We start from the raw sequence: 20,182 nt of genomic DNA, 5'->3' as shown, positions 1-20,182 counted from the left end.
GCAGGGCTCACATCCCTGCCTCCGATGGTGGTGGGGGGATGGAAGGGGCGGTGACGGGAAGGCGCAGCTTTTCAGTTTTGTGTCCTTGTTAAGGAAACACCTTAGGAAGAAGGACTGCGTGCTTTCCCTGAGATTTGGACCCATAAAAAATTCAGTGTTTAGGTCTCTTCAGCTTTGCTAATTGGGGGTCTGCCAGGATTCGTCTCTCCTCTTGTTGATTGTATGCCCTCCTTACCTTAGACCCTCTTAGACTGTAATAGTGGCCTCCTAATGTTGCACCCCAAAATTGCCTGTCCAAACGATTTTTTCTATGTTGCAGGCAAAGCTGTTTTCAAAAAAAATGAGAATTTATCTCTAACCTCAAAAACTTGCACCTGCTCCCCACTGCCCTTATCAGTGCACTTGTACCCCTTCCTCTTTTGGCCTTCTTTCCTCTCAAGGTTAGCTGCTCCTCACTACCTGTGGTAAGCAGAATAATGCCCCCACCAAAGATGTCCACAGACTTCACCCCCAGAACCTGTGAATAGGCTGTTTCACTGCAAAAGTGTAATTAAGGTTGCTAGGCCCATGACTGTAAAATAGATTACCCGGAGTTACTGAGTGGGACTAACATAATCACAAGAGCCTTCAAACTGGGAAAGGGCGGCACAAGAAGAGTCAGGAGGGAGATGTGACTATGAAGAATGACTAGAGCAATGCAACATTGCTGGCTTCGAAAATAGAGGAAGAGGGTTACCAGTGACCTCTAGAAGCTAGAAAACACAAGGAAATGGATTCACCACTAGAGCCTCTAGAATGGAACTCAGCCCTGCCAACACCTCAATTTTATCCCAGTGAGAGCTGTATTGCACTTCTGACCTACTGAACTCGAAGATAACATACAAATTTGTATTGCTTTAAGTCTGTGGTTATTTGTTACTACTTAAATAGGAAAATAATGTACTACCCTTCAAACATCCTTTGAGAACTATGCCCTTTCATGCCTGGAATATTTTATTCTTTTCAAAGTCCTACTCATCTTTCAAGGCTCGGCCTAAATAATACCTTTACTTTGAAATCATTCACAGTCCTGCCTCCCCTTTCAACTCTCAGAAAGTAATAACCTTTTCCCAACTACAAAGCATCCTCCTGCTATTTAGCACTTAATCCATTCTTGTATTCGTTACTTCTCTTCCTCTATCAAACTGCAAACTCCAAACAGAAATTCTTATTCACAGAAAACCATAATAGGTTCTCAATGAGTATTTGCTGAATGAGGTATTGATTTTCGAGCCCCAAATTCCAAATATCTATAATCTCCAAAGTCTGAATCACACAAGATGGCACCTGATAAATGCCTGGTAACCTTAGCTGATTGTTAGTATTATCTCCTAACTAGATACTAAGACCTTCTGGAATAGACCCTTGTTCTACAGGTGGTCTGTAACCTCTTTATCTCTTAGCACAGTATTAAGCATATTACTTGGACTTTTAAATACTGGTTATTTAAATTTAATGGATGAAATTAATTGAACATTAAAATGTTAAGCAAAAAAGAACACTTAAAAGAATGAATGTTCTTGTAAAGCATTTTAACTTTACTTAATGTGACAAAAATGAGTCGGCCAAATAGACAAGGAGGACTTTCTGCCAGACCCACATTGCTTTTCTCTTTCTCCTTTTCCTTCTTTACCCCCACAGATTTCAGCTCAGTGCATCAAGTGCTTGTTGAGGGCACTCTGTATTCCAGCCTCCATTAATCAAATACTGTGCACCTAGCACTGCATGTGACACAAAGCTCAAAATCAAAAGGTTGGAATTTGATGCCAAGGAAGTAAACACAGTTTGTTGAGTTATATATTTCTTTTGAAATGCCTTTCATTTCCCCATTGGTAGTCGCCATTCTCTTTTATGCACCAAAGTTATAACCCACTTCAAATAGCTGAGTACCTAAGACGGGACTAGGCACCGTAGGGTGTTTAAAAAAAAAAACAAGGGTAAAAATGCTTGTTCCTGTCCACCAGAAATTTATATTCTACCAATTATACATAGTAGAATTAGAGAGTTTGACAGTAAAGTACTAAATTATGTGGAACAGACCTAGAAGAATATAAATACGTAATGATGTCATATTGGTTTCCTATTGCTGCTGTAACACATGACCAAAGACTTGCTTAACACTACACAAATTTCTTACCTTACAGTTCTGGAGGTCAAATGTCCAAAATCAGTCTCTGTGGGCTAAAATCAAGGTGTCGCCAGGGTTGGTTACTTCTGGAGGCTCTGAGTAAGAATCCTCTGCCTTGCCTTGTTTAGCTTCTAGAGAGCAGCCGCATTACTTGGCTCACGGCCTCACATCACATTGCCTTTTCTCCCTCTACTACCATTGTTGCATCATCTCCTCTCCTATCCTGGCCTCTTTCTCATAGGACCCTTGTGATTACACTGAGCTCACCAGCATAACCCAGGATAATCGCCCCATCTCATAGTCCTTAATTTAACCACATCAGCAAAGTTCCTTTTGCCATGTAAGGTAACATTCACAGATTCTGGGGAATTGAAAGTGGACACCTTTGCAGGGGGCATTATTCAACCAGCCACAGGTGTGCAGTTGTGTAGTGCATGATTGGGAAGTGACTAGAGAAATTTTAAAAACCTAATAGAGGAAATTAGCTGTACCTTGAAGGACAGGTCAATGTAATATGCAGACAAAAACTAGTAAAGGCTTCCAACAGGAAAAACAAAGACACCATAAGTAGCAAAAGTATACTTCAGACTCAAAGACCTCGAGGTGCTGTCTTTTGGGGAAGACAAGAATAACATAGATTAAATGGTTAGTAAAAGAACCTAATGGAGAAAATTGTTGTATAATCTTTTAGAGCAAAAGAACTTACAATGACAAAAGATAACACAAAATGTAGTCATATAGCTCTGGAGAAGTTAGTCCAAAGAAATGATAGTCAGAAAGAGCTAAATGCTGTATATATTCATAGCAAAAGGAAACTAAGTCCATTGGATTTCAAGAAACTTAAAATCCAAAAGAGGGAGAGCAAATCTTATGCAATAAGTACACAAACCCTTTTATCCATTTTCCAGTTTTTTCTGTTTTCCTTAAATTTTCCTACATTATTTTTGCTAACAAAAGGGGAGTCGGTAGGTAGCAGATTCAAGTAAAGAAATAAACATGTTAATACATGAATATTTTCTATTCCTTCTGTTGATCAGGTGTCCTATATTTAGAATGTGCTAAGATTTGATAAAAAAATCTATCCCAGTTTGACCTAATTCTCTCACAGGATTTGCTTGTCCCTTCCCCTCATCTCTCTCCATCCTTTTCCAAAAATAAAAGAAAGAATGGGGGTAGGGAGAGAAAAAGATTTGAGCAAGAAAGATGCAGGGACCAGGGGCTGCAGAGAAAAGGGATGGAAAAGGGGAAAATATACAGGAGAAAGATGTTACAGCCGCCCATGACCTTATCCTTCTAGTGGATTAAAGTGTTGAAAATTTGAAAACATTCATATAGGGTGATGTGCTTGCAAAAAAATAAAAAGGAAAGAAGGGAACTGAAGGTAGAAAACGAAAGAAGTTGGGGTATTAAAAGAAAACAGTTTACCATTTGTCTGTGGTTAACCAACCCGAAAAGGTGTCTCAGCAGTTTTAACCACTTTTCTTACATTTACATGAGAAATATTCTTTCACATTAGCAAAGTACTAAAATTCTTCCACCCTATGCAACTCTACTACATTACCATCATTCCTTTCTTGCATTATCTAAAAAACATATCCTTCCATGGATTATTTCACCAACACATTCTCCTACCCTTGCCACCAAAAAGTTTGTAAAATATACGCAGTGGTCAAAAGCAACAGCTTTTGACATTTTAAAATAGACTTTTTTTTTCTTTTTTAGGTGTGTTAGTTTCTGATTTATAACAAAGTGAATCAGCTACACATATACATATAGAGAGAGAGACTTTTTTTAAGAGCAGTTTTAGGTTCACAGCAAAATTAAGAGGAAGGTACAAAGACACCTTGTACTGTCATGCATTATCAGGTCGTCCCCCACCAGAGTGCTACATTTGTTACAACTGATAAACCTACATTAATACATCATTATCCCCCAAAATTGATAGTTTACATTGGGGTTCACTCTTCATGTTGTATATTCTATGAAACTGGACGAGTATAATGACATGTATCCACCACCATAGTATCATGCAGAGTAGCCTCACTGCCCTAAAAATCCTCTGTGCACTGCCCATTCATCTCTCCCTCTGCTCTAATCCCAGGCAATCACTGATCTTTTTACTCTATAGTTTTGCCTCTTCCAGAATGTCATGTATTTGGAATCATATAGTATGTAGCCTTTTCAGATTGCTTTCACTTAGCAATATGCATTTAAGGTTCCTCCATGTCTTTTCGTGGATGGATGGCTCATTTTGTTTTTGGCATAGAGTAATAATCCATTGTCTGGATGTACCACAGTTTATTTATTTTTTCACTACTGAAGGACATCATTGCTGCTTCCAAGTTTTGGCAATTATGACTAAAGCTGCTGTACACATCCAGGTGCAGGTTTTTGTGCATACATAAGTTTTCAATGCCTTCAGGTAAATACCAAGGAGCAGTCTCTGCATCCAGGGGGATATAGAGAGATCTGATGGGCTAGTGTGGGTCATATGTAACAGAAAGAGGCAAAGCCCCTTGATTGACAGTCCTGCTAGGAGTTACAGAAAGGCACAGGTGTAGTTCCTTAAAGGAAAATCAGAGTCATGTTACCAAAATGAGAAAGGAATTTGGCCCAACCAAAGCAATAGATATCAACTATATCAGGTATGAGATTTTAGTCAAGTCACTTAATCTCTGTTTTTTTTCCCATAAGTAAAAGAGACAGGGAGATAATACCAGACCCATTACTTGACATATTTCTTATGAGAATTAAACACTCAGTAAGACATATGAAAAGGATCTGTAAGCTGTGAAGCACTATTACAAATAATAGCGGTCCCTGAGTACATATTACATGCCAGAAGAAACAGTATTATTTCTGTTATTAGTGCCTCGTTTATGTCAAATGACAAAACTAGAACAATTCAGTAATGAGTTTGATGTCCTTTATTTAAAGGAAAACAATCCATGGATTGGGGGAGTAAGAGCCTTTTGTGCAGAGGGATTTAGAGCAAGAGTGAGTTTTATAGAACATTAGAAGAGGCAATGTTGCACAGCAAAGGAAACCATAAACAAAACGACAACCCACAAAATGGGAGAAAATATTTGCAAACGATGTGACCAATGAGGGCTTAATTTGCAATTGACATAAACACACTACTATATATAAAATAGATAACTAATAAGGACCTACTGTATAGCACAGGGAAATCTACTCAATACTCTGTAATAGCCTATATGGGAAAAGAATCTAAAAAAGAGTGGATATATGTATATGTATAATTGATTCACTTTGCTGCACACCTGAAACTAATACAACATTGTAAATCAACTATACTCCAATAAAATTTTTTTAAAAAAAGATACATGCACCCCAATGTTCATAGTGGCCCTACTTACGTTAGACAAGACATGGAGGCAACCTAAGTGTCCATCTACAGAGGAATGGATAAAGAAGATGTGGTACATATATACAATGGAATATTACGCAACCATAAAAAAGAATGAAATAATGCCATCTGCAGCAACATGGATGGACCTAGAGACTGTCATACTGAGTGAAGTAAGTCAGACAGAGAAAGACAAATATTATACGATATCACTTATATGTGAAATCTAAAAAACAGTACAAATGAAATTATTTACAAAACAGAAATAGACTCACAGGCATAGGAAACAAACTTATGGTTACCCAAGGGGAAGGGGGAGGAGGGATAAACTGGGAGTATGGGATTAACAGATGTACAATACCATCTATAAAACAGATAAACAAGGATTTACTGTATAGTACAGGGAACTATATTTAATATCTTGTAATAAACTATAATAGAAAAGAATCAAAAAAAAGAATATAGATATATATATATATAAAACCAAATCACTTTGCTGTACACCTGAAACTAATACAATGTTGTAAATCAACTATACTTCAAAACAAAAAAATTTACAAACAAAGAAGAGGCAATGTGGAAACAGGGCATGATTGGCCAGAAAGTTGGGACTTCCTTGTAAGGCCAGCAGGTCCTATTTTCTAGGGTAAGGTAAGCTAGCTAAGGCTGAGTTGGAGGATCGCGAGCAGTATACGTTAGGATTCCTCGACAGGTGTTTCTGTAAGTGTAGGCTGACTTAGGTTTTGTTATGTGACATGGGCCAGGCCACTGCGGTGGCTTCCATTTTGTGGGTCCCCATATACAAATTAACTTTATCAGTTACATATATTCACCAACCTTAATTTGGTTTCTTAAATAGGTTTTAGGTTTCTGAAGTAACCCTTCAACTGTTATTTAGCTTCTTAAGTAGACTTCCATGGTGAGATAAGAGAGACTAAATGAATTAAGTGAGTATCAGAGGGTTCGGCAATTACGTTTTATTACAAACTCACTTCTTTTGTACAAGTCGATGTTATACAATAAGGTAGCTTTTTAGGGGTAAATCTCCACTGGCTAAGCTGGCAACTGAAGTTCCAGACTTGCAGAGTGAGATGATTGAGTCTTGAAGTATAGAGATCACTGCCAACACCCACGGCTTTCTTTACCATCAATACCACTGTCAATATTCTGCTTCTATGGGGGGGGCGGGGAACGAGGTGTCTTATTTTCTTCTTCTTTTTAGCATTATGATGTCTGACTCATGATGTTATTCATGAGTAAAGGAATATTCATAATATTGAGTGATAATCATTTTAAATATCATCATTGCTTCTGGACTATTAGTAAAACTAGTGGTGAAAATTTTATTCATTGAAGAACTTTACATCTTAAAATTCTCTTTTAATATGCTTATATTGGTTCAAAAGACAATGATTCTTCCACTTTGGCGTTTTCACAAAATTCATTTATTATCTTAGTGTGTAGATATCAAAGTGGCCACCAACCATTACTGCTTTATTCTCTTTCTATGTGATGCAGAAAGTGGGATTATCAGCGACTATAGGCAGCATAAATTATTCCAGTGCTCAGCTTTCTTTTTAGGATAGATTTATTTAAATTAGCTAGGATATATTAATCTTGCTTAATTCAAAATTGCTAAAAGTAGTACATACATTAGCTTTCCAAAATAATCCTTATTTGTTACTATAAATGTTCAAGATCTTCAAAGTATTTCTGTTGCTAAACAAGAATAATTTCCAAAGATCCTTCAGACCAGATGGTGAAATGATATATAAAAATTCAATTTCTTGTAATATGAGGTCAATAATACAGAAAGTTCAGAGTCTCCAATTCCTTTTTCAATTTAAAAATTCCAGTGGATCAACTTATTTTTTAAATTATTGCTCTAGTCTTTGGGCTTCCTGTAAATTTCTTGTCAACATCTTTTGAATTACTTTATGAAAGTGCTGTCTTTACAATTAATTATTTACTTATGTTCATCCAAAGTAATTTTTCTAAACTGCTCACTTAATTTACTAATGAAAGAGCACATTTAAAAGCATTAATTTTTATTAACAACTAAAGATTTCAAAATGTCATTTTTCCTTTTAAGATTTCATAAAAGTCTTTATTATTATGTGTTTCCAGGAGAAAAATACACTCATTTAATTTACTTAGAGATAAATATAATCCCTCTATATTTCATCATTAACCTAGTACAACTAATCCCTTAATGTCAGTGACTATGCAGGATTTTTCCAGCCCTGGTGGCCCTCAGACCCACTCCTCACCTTTCCCTGTTCTGCTCTGTATTGCAGGTGCCCATGTTCTCTGGCCCCTGTGTCAGCTGGCTTCCAGATGGGTTTGGCGAATGGCGGGTACTGATGGAGACTGGAGGCTGGGATACTGAGAGATTGGAAGGAGAGAGGAAAGAAGAAATCAGGGTCTTTGTCCCTCCTTCCTCTCTGCCTCAGGAGACAACTGAAGCAGCAACTGGCTCTCCTGTCTGGTCCTAGCTCCCCACTGGGGAGTCCTACCAGGATTCCAGCTTTGTCGGGTATGCCAGTCACGGTCCAATCAGGAGAGGAAACACCAAGTAATGTGAATGGAGAAGGTTTAATATAAAGAATTATTCACTATAATAGACACTGGAGTAATGCAGGACTGGCCAGTAGGAAATGAAGAGAAATCTAAACAACACAATACTAGCAAATATAAGGAGCAGTTACAACTCTGGGGCTCAGAGAGAGCAAGTATGATCCGCGCCCGGCTCACCAAGACTAAGATCCGGATCTTGCTGGAGACAGAATAGGTATGGCTCACTGGATGGTGGAGAAGCTTGCTATGGCACCACACCAGCAGAACTTGCTGAGATACTGAGGGAGGCCAGCTACAGGGAGATGCCCCACCTTGTAACTGCAAAGCCATTCTAGGGGACACTAGAAGAAACTACCCACAGGGAGGTACCGTGTGCTACTGGCACACAGTAGCAGATAGTGCAGAAACCGCGTGCACTGCAGGAGCCGGGAGCTGTAGAAGCAGCATATACTTCAGGAGCACCAGTGAGAGCAGCACATGGGAATCAAGAAGAGAGAGGAAAAAACCCTCCTCCTGCAATGTCTCTCCAGCACCTCCTACTGACAAAGCTTAATATCATGCCAACTGACAAAGGAGAAACACTGGGAGGGAGAAATATTTACAAGGCCTGTATTACTTTGCTACGGCTGCATAACGTATTACCACAAACTCAGTAATTTAAACAGCACGGATGTATTATCTCACAGCTTCTGTGGGCTAGGGGTCTGGCACATTTTGTCTAGGTTCTCTCCTCAGGGTCTCATAAGGCTGAAATCAAAGTGTCAGCTGGCTGCATCCTCATCTCGAGGCTCAAGGAGGAAGTGATCATTTAGGTTGTTTCAATAATTCAGTCCCTTGCACGTGTAGGACTTGAAGTCCTTATTTTTTTGTTGGCTGTCGACTGAGGGCCACTCTCAACAAATAGAGGCTGTGTTTGCCATGTCACCCCCTCAACAGGCTCTCTTAAACAATGGTTTTTTTCTTCCAGTTTTACTGAGATATAATTGACATACAACACTGTATAAATTTAAGATGTACGGCATGAGTTGACTTACGTGCATCATGAAATGATTATCACAATAAGTTTAGTGAACACCATCATCTCACATAGATACAACATTAAATAAATAGAAAAAAAATTTTTTCCTTCCAAGAACCCCTAGGATTTGCTCTCTTAACAACTTTCATACATAACATACAGCAGTTAATTATATTCATCACATTGTAACTTACATCCCTAGTACTTATTTATCTTATAACTGGAAGTCTGTACCTTTTGACTCCCTTCCTCCAATTTCTCCCACCCCCACCTCTGGTAACCCCAAATCTGATCTCTTTTGCTATGAGTTTGCTTTTTGTTTTTGAAGTATAATTGACCAACAATACTGTATTAGTTCCTGTTACACAACATAGTGATTTGATATTACTATACATTTCAAAATTATCATGATAAGTCTAGTTACCATGTGTCATCATACAAAGATATTACATAGTTATTGACTATATTCCACACACTATACATCTCATACCGTGACTCATTTATTTTCATCTAAAAGTCTGTACCTCTTAGTTCCCCTCACCTATTTCTATCCTGCACCCACCCCCTCCCCTCTGGCAACCACCCTTTTGTTCTCTGTGTCTATAACTCTGTTGCTGTTTTTCATTTCCAATATAGAAATCCTTAATTACTGTCAACCTCTTTTGAATAGCTTTTAGGGATGAAAAACTCATTACTTCACTAAGTGGCCTGTTACTTTTGAGGATTTATAATTGTTAAGAGATTCTTCACTGTGATGAACTAAAATCTGTTTTGTAATTAATTGAGGTATAGTTGATTTAAAATATTATATCAGTTTCAGGTGTGCAACATAGTAACTCAAACTTTTTATAGATTATACTCCACTTAAAATTATTATGGGGAGGGGGAAGGGTAAGCTGTGACAAAGCGAGAGAGAGGCATAGACATATATACACTACCAAACCTAAGGTAGATAGCTAGTAGGAAGCAGCCGCATAGCACAGGGAGGTCAGCTCAGTGCTTTGTGACCACCTGGAGGGGTGGGATAGGGAGGGTAGGAGGGAGGGAGACGCAAGAGGGAAGAGATATGGGAACATATGTATATATATAACTGATTCATTTTGTTGTAAAGTAGAAACTAACACACCATTGTAAAGCAATTATACTCCAATAAAGATGTTTAAAAAATTATAAGATATTGGCTGTATTCTCTGTGCTGTACAATATATCCTTGTAGCTTTTTTTAGTATTTATTTATTTATTTTATTTTTGGCTGTGTTGGGTCTTAGTTGCGTCATGCGGGATCTTTGTTGTGGCATGTGGGCTTCTCTCTAGTTGTGGTGTGCGGGTTTTCTCTCTCTAGTTGTGGCACGCGGGCTCCAGAGCGCGTGGGCTCTGTAGTTTGCGGCACGCGGGCTCTAAAGTTGAGGCGCACGGGCTTAGATGCCCTGCAGCACGTGGGATCTTAGTTCCCCGACCAGGGATCGAACCCATGTCCCCTGCATTAGAAGGCAGATTGTTTACCACTGGACCACCAGGGAAGTCCCAGCTTATTTATTTTATACATAGTAGGTTGTACCTCTTAATCCCCTATCCCAATCTTGTCCCTCTCCCCTTCCCTCTCCCCATTTGTAACCACTAGTTTGTTCCCATGTGATATCTTGCATCTCCAGGTGATCCAGGCCCCTTTGTACTATATTATGTCAGAGGATGGAAGGTTAACATAGCCCTAGGACAGGAACATAAATGTATATTGCTGTGTCCATCTGTGTGCAAACTGCTTCTTATTCTCCTTACTAGGACAGAAAAAAATGAATTCATCACATCAACAGTCTGTACCTGAGATCATATTAATCTTCTCTGGCAAGGATACAGCTAATGAAGCAGACTATACCCTTTGGGCTTTGGATCTGAAAACTGACTCACATACAGAAACTCGGCACGGAATCACGACTTTCTATTTGCATGGCGGCCCTCTGCCTCCTGATCATCCATTCTTGATTTCTTTCTATTTTTACAGATTGAGCAATACCCAAAACTCTTTATTGGCTGTCCATTCATCTTGACTCTAGACACACGATCTCTTAACCTCTATAGCTCTCTGTGTCAGACTCCTCTAAGGGCCACTCTACCCTTTCTGCTTATCATTATAATTGCATCCACTTTGCTTCTGATGGGTTTGGTGCTACTACTCGGCCTATGTTACTTTAGGATCCTACCCTCCCCATGGCTATCACTTCGGAAGCCCTGACCTAGTTAACACTGAGATAGTTACCATTAAGTTTCTCAGTGATTCTTGTGCCCCATTTACCAGCACATTCCTTACCACTTTAGCCAATGGAATATCATCTGGATTCTTTTTCAGAACATAGGCAGCAGCAAGGTTTTTCAGACTCATATCTACTCTAGAATGCACATATCTCTGAGCCTTTTAATGTCTTACTGTCTTCCAAAGCAGTGTGAATTTTCTATTTCACTTTTTCAAATCTTCCTCAAAAACCATCCTTGCAGCAAGGTGACACTATTTTCCAAGGTGTTAAAGCCTGTGTTACAGAAGGATGTTCCCATATTCATAAATTCTTCTTTATCCAATGTTATACCTTATCTCACCCCCATTAAACCAGCATCCTTAGAATCCAGTCTCATATATACTCACTCAGCTCCTGCCAATACATGTTGGCTACATCCGGTAGCTCCTTTAGCATATGGTCCATTTCCTCCCTTAGAAGCTAAGGGAAGTGCTAGGTTATACTGTTACTTGACCCTACTAATCAGTCAGGTAGCCAGGATGGGAGATGGGGGTTGACTATGGGGAGTGGGTGCATATTATCTTACAAGGGAAGGGCTTCTACACCATCTTCAAGTACAGGAGGATCACTGGCCTTTAAAAGGAAGAAAAGGCCTACTTGTTCAGGCCCAGAGGGTCCAGGGAAATCTGAGGATTAAAGATTTTTAACTTCATCAACCCAGGTGAGATATCCCCATCTCAAGTTTCAGGGTTCCACTCCTACTCATTCAAGACCATTATTTGTCGTGGCTCGGAATTCATTCTTCGATGGAGTTTTGCTGCTATTAAAAAGTCCTGGGCTTCCCTGGTGGCGCAGTGGTTGAGAGTCCGCCTGCTGATGCAGGGGACGTGGGTTCGTGCCCCGGTCCAGGAGGATCCCACATGCCGCGGAGTGGCTGGGCCTGTGAGCCATGGCTGCTGAGCCTGCGCGTCCGGAGCCTGTGCTCCGCAACGGGAGAGGCCACAACAGTGAGAGGCCTGCGTACCGCAAAAAAAAAAAAAAAAAGTCCAGGTCCTGATCTTAAACTTTTGCTGATGTCTGACTGCAGGATTTGAGAGTTTGCTTGTATGCTGCCAAGGAGGGCTTTTGGCTTTCACATTTCATCATGAATTGGAGGTTAATCACCCTCAATATTTCACTATTTTTTCTCCAATGTTTCAATAGCATACAGCAAGAGCCATTTAATTCTGTAGCCCTTATATTTACTACTTCTTCCAGACATCTCAAAGACCTAAGTTATTATACCTTGCAGTACATCCCTTCCACTAGAGTTCTATCCCAGCTCACCACCAGTGAAAGTTTTAACAACTGCACAGATGCAGCATGCCATGCACCATCAACATTCCATCTACTACCACTGATGGAATCCACATTGCTAGCCAGCCAATGGGCTGTCATTGCTAAGACAGCATGGGCACCAACTTTCCTAGATGGAATTCCCTCAGAAACAGATTCTGAAGCATAGATTTCCATGCAGGAGGCTTACTGGAGGGTACTTTCAGGAACAATACCTGTAAGACAATGAAGGAAGTAGGATGGGGTGGAAGGAGATGAGTTGAACTGCTTAGGAGTTGCATCAGAGGCTTCAGGTGATCTTCTGGGGAGCTCTGGAGCTACAAATGACGCTTTGAGTTGTCTCAAATAGAGGCAAGGGGCTGAACCTTTGTACCCCTGCATCAACTAATCACTGGATGCAGGCATACCCTGAGAACAGGTGTGAATTCGGGCAAATTAGCACCCTTCAGCAAGGAACTCAGATGTGTGAGCCATCAGCAGTCAACATGCCCAACAGCTAGGAGAATTAGCACCTCCGTCCTGAAGGAGGGATCCAGACAGCACACCATAGCATCCACTATGGCTAGTTTCTGCTCATACCCTACAGATTCACAAGCCAAGAGAAAAGCAGGATGTATTGAAGCAGTCCAAAAGAATTTAGATAACTACTGTATTCTTAAAGATATCTGCTTCTAAGACGGGAATGCTGAGGAAACGATGGGTTAATAATGAAAGTATGATTTTGACACTACAAGGGAGTAAACTGAGGTCATTTACGACTTCCTTGATGTCCATGACCATACCTTTCCTTGAGTCTCTTCCTTCCTATCTGATCACGCTCTGGTTTCCTTCACTGACTCCTTTTCTGCCATCTTCCCCTTCCTCACACCTCAAAAGATGTGGCCTGGGGCTTCCCTGGTGGTGCAGTGCTTGACAGTCCACCTGCCGATGCAGGGGGCACGGGTTCGTGCCCCGGTCTGGGAAGATCCCACATGCCACGGAGCGGCTGGGCCTGTGAGCCACGGCTGCTGAGCCTGCGCGTCCGGAGCCTGTGCTCCGCAATGGGAGAGGCCACAACAGTGAGAGGCCCGCATACTGCAAAAAAAAAAAAAAAAAGATGTGGCCTATGTTTCCTCCTCACTCTCTCCTCACCCTGCACTTTCTTCCTTGTCTATTTCACTTCGTCCCTTAGATATGGATGACACCCAGATCTACATCCCAGTTTTCACCTCACTTCTGAGCTCCTCATTTCTGAGTTTCAGAATCTAATTTCCTGCTACCTACTGGACATTCCTTCCATTCCCACCTCAAATTCAACACATCCAAAACTAAATTCCTTAATATAACATTCACGGGCCATCACAATCTGGTTCCTATCTAATTGGGCTATTCCTCCTCTGCACTCACCGACATTCTGCCTTTTCTGCTGGTTATTTTCTATATACGTGTGCATTTTTTGTCTTTTTGCCTTTACACATACTATTCCTTCTGCATGAGATGCCCTATTTATCCTCTTCCATTTATCAGAATTCAACTCACTGTCCAAATCCCAGGTTGCATGTCACATTATTTAAGAAGTCCTTCCTAATACTGCAACCAGAATTAATCTCTTCTACCAGGTTTTATTTATATCTCCAATCAGACAGTTACCACAGTCTACCCTTTATTATAGTTATTGAGATTTTATTTGTCTCTCTCACTAGGTTGTTAACTTTCTCAAGACTTGCACTGTCGGGCTTCCCTGGTGGCACAGTGGTTAAGAATCCGCCTGCCAATGCAGGGGACACAGGTTCGAGCACTGGTCCGGGAAGATCCCACATGCCGTGGAGCAACTAAGCCCGTGTGCTACAACTACTGAGCCTGCGAGCCACAACTACTGAAGCCTGAGCGCCTAGAGCCCATGCTCCACAAAAAGAGAAGCCACCATGATGAGAAGCCCGCGCACCGCAATGAAGAGTAGCTCCCGCTCGCCACAACTAGAGAAAGCCCGCACGCGGCAACAAAGACCCAACGCAGCCAAAAATAAATAAGTTAAGTAAACAAAGATTTGCACTGTCAAGTTGTTTTACTCATCTTTAGACATTCACTGCCTAGCTCAGTATTTTGCCTATGGTAGGATTTATATTAGTTAGGGTACATATTCAGCTGCTGTAACAAAGACTAAGGTAACAGTGGCTCAAACAAGATAGAAGTCTACCTCTCACACACAGGGACACAGACTCCTTGCAGCTTGTTAACTCAGGCATCACTTGAGTGTTGGCCTCATCTGTATGACCCAGAGAACCCCACCATGTCCACATGTCAGGCAGCAGGATAGAAAGGAAGGGTTGGAGAGAGAAGACACACCCCTCTCCATGCCATGACCTGAAATTAGGTATATACTTCCACACAAATCCCATTGAACGAACTTTGCCACATGCCACGCTTACTCGTTGAGAGGCCGCAAGTGGTAGTCTTTCACAGAACAACCATGTACACAGGTTAAACGTTGGGAAGAAGGGGAAAGTGGATGTTGGAAAGCAACTAGCAGTCTTGCCATAGAATCAATGGATGCCTGCTTTAAAAATAACATTAAAAAGCATTCGGGGACTTCCCTGGTGGTACAGTGGTTAAGAATTCACCTGCCAATGCAGGGGACACAGGTTCAATCCCTGGTCTGGGAAGATCCCACATGCCAGAGAGCAACTAAGCCCATGAACCACAACTACTGAGCCTGTGCTCTAGAGCCTGCAAGCCACAACGACTGAGCCCGGGCACTGCAACTACTGAAGCCCATGTGCCTAGAGCCCGTGCTCTGCAACAAGAGGAAGCCACTGCAATGAGAAGCCCATGCACCACAATGAAGAGTAGCTCCCGCTCGCCGCAACTAGAGAAAGCCCGTGCGCAGCAACAAAGAACCAATACAGCCAAAAATAAATAAAAAATTAAAAAATAAAAAAAGCTTTCGTTTCACTCACAGGAGTATGCTAGCAGACTGGGGAAAAGGGAAAAGAAAAAAAGTAGGCATGACTGCAACAAGATAGCTACTGAGTGGGAAAGAAGAGAGAATCAGTGTACCCTCCTCCTCAGCCAGCATTAATACTAGATGCCTTCTGCTGGCTGGGGTCCAGTTCTCTCTCAGTAAGATGGCCTTTCCCCCTTCAGCAAGGACTCCTTTAAAGTCACTTGGGCCTTGCAATGGGATTCACACGGACATAAGAAACAACTCAGGATTGTCACAGTCAATAATGATTCCAAGTAACTAGATATTTCATCTACTAAGAGTTATCTCTCTTTCAATACTATTTGCCCCAAATCTTCTATAGCAGTGTTTTTCCGTCTACCTGTGGGCAGTCCTGGTCTTTTGAATAGGCAGTGGTTTTCATTCCCATCCCTACTCCACCCCAAATCACACATACCTTAGCTTTTTTTTTATTATTATTGTTTCATTCCTTTGGTTCATAAAGATTTCTTCATAAAATGAAAATATCCCCGAGAGGTATTCAGGTTCCATCAATTAACATTTTAGTTACCCATTAAGCCAGTATGTGAAAGCCAAATCTTAAAGGAAGTGAGGTGTGGTGGTCAGTTCTATATGCCAACTTGGCTAGACATAGTCCCCAGTTATTTAATCAAACACTAATTTAGGTGTTACAGCGAAGGTGTTTTGTAGATGTGAATTAAATCCATAATCAGTTGACTTTAAGGAAGATTCTTTATGGAAGATAATCTGGTGGGCCTGATTCAATCAGTTAAAAGGTTTTAAGAGGTTTCTCTGAAGAAGAAACTCCTCTGTGGATAACAGCTTCAGCTGATGCCCAAGAGTCCCAGTCTGCCCTTCCTGATGGCCTACCCTACCAGTGTGCCTTGCCAGCCACCATAATCATGTAAGCCAATTCCAGGCAGTAAATTTCTAAATATATCTCCTACTGGTTGTTTCTCTGGTGGAACCCTGACTGAGGATTGGGGGCTGGGCAAGAAGAGGGGAGAGGCCTTCACAGAGGAGTAAAGGAGGAGGAGCAGGTAGCAAAGGGAATGCTGACAGGGGAGTTCATTCGACAATTCTGCCCAAGGAAGGATTTCTTTGAGAAAATAAAAGAAAGGACAGAACACTCTCAGAGGACGCTGAGAATTCAAAGCAAAGAAAGGTAGAAAAGGTGGGGAGACACACCCCAAACTCACTCTTCTTCAGCAGCTTTAGTTATTGGCAGCAGTGGGGTAGAGAGGGAATACTGACCTTCTAATGGAACCTAGTATCTGCAGATTGCATGAAAGCTCTTCCTCAGAACAGCACAAGCTTACTTTAGCTTCTTTGTACATTTCTATACTTTCATGTAACCAGAGAGGCAAAGGCATACCTTTGCAACTAATGCTTCCAGACTCATCTGCAAAATCAAATGCACCTGAAAAAAAAAAAAGAGCAGAGAGGAAATTGGTTTCCTTCTATATCTAGAGGGTTTCCCCAAATATCATGAATAATTCTGGCAAATTTTCCAGAAACTAGTACGTATTCTAAACTAAGTATGTATTTGAATAACTCAAGAGCAAGAATATAATGTAAGTTGGAAAAAATAAAATGCTTGGATAAATACTCACTTAAATAAGCGTGTCAGTAAATAAGTCAGTGAAAAGATGCCAATATACACGAGCATTGAAAGGAAGAAAAAAATGGTGCAGCCTTCAAGGGACTCTAAGAAGAAAACTACATGGGCATGATGAAAAACCAGGAATAAGAGAAAAGTTAGAGATCCAAAACTAGACAGAGTTAAAACTGTACCAAAAATTAAAGGAATCGGCAACTGGATGTTGCTACCAAGAATGGTTAGTAAACCTTTTAGAAAAGACAAACTGATATTTATTGAGCACTTAGTATACGACAGGCACTGTGTTACATGGTTAATCTCATTTAGGCTCCACCAGAACCCTAGAAGGAATATAACAGTAATATTGCCTTTATTTTACAAATGGAGTAACTAAAGCTCACAGAGGTTAGCAGCTTGCCCATGGTCACCCAGGTAAATACGTGATTGTACATGCCATGGTGAAAAGAAGTAAGTCTGTCTCTTTTATCTTTGGGTTTCCAATGTCTAAGCACATACTGATTATATAAATTATTACAATGATCATATAAATTGTAGTGAATGGTGGAAGACTTGACTGTCTGACCTTAGAGAACACACTATCTCTATTCTACACTAACAGCCCTATTTTCTTAGTTATAACTTTTTCTTTTTTTTTTTTTTGGCTGCTTTGGGTCTTTTTTGCTGTGTGTGGGCTTTCTCTAGTTGCGGTGAGCGGGGCCTACTCTTCATTGCGGTGCACGGGCTTCTTTACCTTACTTAGTTAGACTGAGTAAGGTAAAAAGAAAAGATTCGAATAAATGAAATCATAAATGGAAGAAAAGACATACAACTGATGTCATGGAAATTAAAAAGATCATAAAAGACTACTATGAACAATTATACACCAACTGGATAAACTAGAAGAAATTAGAACTCTGGCACACTGTTGGTAGGAATGCACAATTGTACAACTGCTATAGAAAACGGTATGAAGGTTCCTCAAAAAATTCGAAACAGAACTACCATATGATCCAGCACTCCCACTTCTGGGTATTTATCTAAGAGAATTGAAATCAGGATCTCAAAGATATTAGCACTTCTATGTTCATTGCAGCACTATTCGCAGTAGCAAAGATGTGGAAACAAATGTCCAATGACAGATAAATGGATAAATAAAATGTGATATACACATTCACAGAATACTGTTCCACCTTTAAAAAAGAAAGAAATTCTACAATATGCAATAAGATACATGAATCTTGAGGACATTATGCTAAGTGAAATAAGCGGGTCATAGAAGGGCAAATACTGCATGATTCCACTGATATCAGGTATCTAAAATAGTCAAATTCATATAATCAAAGAGTGGAGTGGTGAGGGGTTGGGGGTGAGGGAAATGGGGAGTTACAACAGGCAGAAAGTTTCCGTTAAGCAAGAGGAGTAAGTTCTAATTCACAGATTGTTGGATGAATGGCTCCCAGATATCTGACTCACAGCAGGGAAGCCCTGAAAACGGAGTGGTAGGGCGCCCAGAAGTGTCTCAGGAGGACCCCTTCCCAGCCACAGAATGCCTGGTTGGAGGCTGCTGACACAAACCAATGCCCAGGTACTGGCCTGAGGCACTGGCAGCCTGGCTGCTGCTCGGGGCTTGGGGAAGAGAAGAAACATCTGGCTTCTGCTTAGAAGTCTCCACAGCAAGAGCTGTACTTGCTAGGACAAGCACCTTTGCAAAGAAAATGTCCCATTTGTTAAGCAGTTGATCTCTGATAAAAATAAAGCCCAATTAGTAAGTAAACTGCGTCCTCTGAAAGATGAACCATGGCCTTTATATCCTTGGGAACCAGGTTTCTCTAAAGTTGGCCTTATCACACTGAAGCTGGGCATGATGCCTTTATGGACCAAGGACGGTCAAAAGCATATGGTCACATTACTTAACATACAAGACTATCACATCCTAAAATATACTCCAAAGGAAAACCAGAATGGGAAAATGGCAGCCCTAACTGTAGGAGGAAAAACTGTAACACATGTCTATAGCTCTGCATCTCTATTGGAAATTTACTGAGAACTTGGATTGCTGCCAGTATGGAAAGTTAAAACCTTTCATGTAACAGACAACGCTGTCATTAAACCAGGCACTCCTCCTTACGCTGCTCATTTTCTCCCAGACAGTATATGAATGTCACAACAAAAACGATATTGGTACAGGTTTTCAAGGCATCATGACAACATGGGGATTTAAAGGCCAGCCTCCTACTCATGGTCAAACAAAAATCCACAGGAGACTTAGAACAATTTCAACTGTGATGTTGCCAGAGTCTGGCCTGGAACTAAAATGCCTGGACAAATGGGAAGCACAGATAGCACAGCATATGGACTGCAAGTGTGGATACAAAGCCCAAATAAGCTATGTAAATGGCTCTGTACTTGGACATAAAAATTGCTCAGAGATTCTAAACTGCCTGCATATAAGGATTCCTATTAAAATGTATTATTATTCCCTATATATTTTCCTAATGGAGAAGAAGAGGAACAACCAGACCATTTATATGATAAAAACATGTAACAACACAGTATGTAACCCTATTACATACAGCCTAACCTCACTGGACATGACAGAACCTCACATGTTCTTTGAGTTTTGATGAGCCAGAACAGTAAGATAGCCAGGATTTATATTCTCTTTTCTCAACCACAGCAATACCATACTTGTTATCTTTGTCAAAGGCATAAATATTCACTGGTTCTCCAACTGAATTTTGTTAGAAAAATTACTACTTAAACAAATTACTACTTAAAAAATTACTGCTTCAACAAAAATTACTACTTAAGTAGACAGGATATGCCAAATTTAGATGGATTGGCAGTTTGCATATTAGCAAAATCTTTGTAATTTGAAGGATTTATTCTCTTTTACTGCATAATTCCCAAGTTGTCTTAAAGTGTTCATAAATATAACCTCTTTTA

The 20,182-nt window shown here is 40.4% G+C and overlaps 1 pseudogene across 1 annotated transcript; it reads left to right on the top strand.

The window, feature by feature from the left end:
• The first annotated feature begins 4,762 nt into the window (after positions 1 to 4,762).
• On the top strand, positions 4,763 to 19,700 carry LOC309819276 (large ribosomal subunit protein uL3m-like; annotated as a pseudogene). Its single transcript has 3 exons — positions 4,763 to 4,812; positions 7,835 to 7,894; positions 18,845 to 19,700. The product of its transcript is annotated as a large ribosomal subunit protein uL3m-like (transcript).
• The last annotated feature ends 482 nt before the right edge of the window (positions 19,701 to 20,182 follow it).

The sequence above is a fragment of the Grampus griseus genome (assembly GCF_964374135.1).
Source record: "Grampus griseus genome assembly, chromosome: 2".
Taxonomy (NCBI): domain Eukaryota; kingdom Metazoa; phylum Chordata; class Mammalia; order Artiodactyla; family Delphinidae; genus Grampus; species Grampus griseus.
This window is presented reverse-complemented; position numbering and strand designations above follow the sequence as displayed.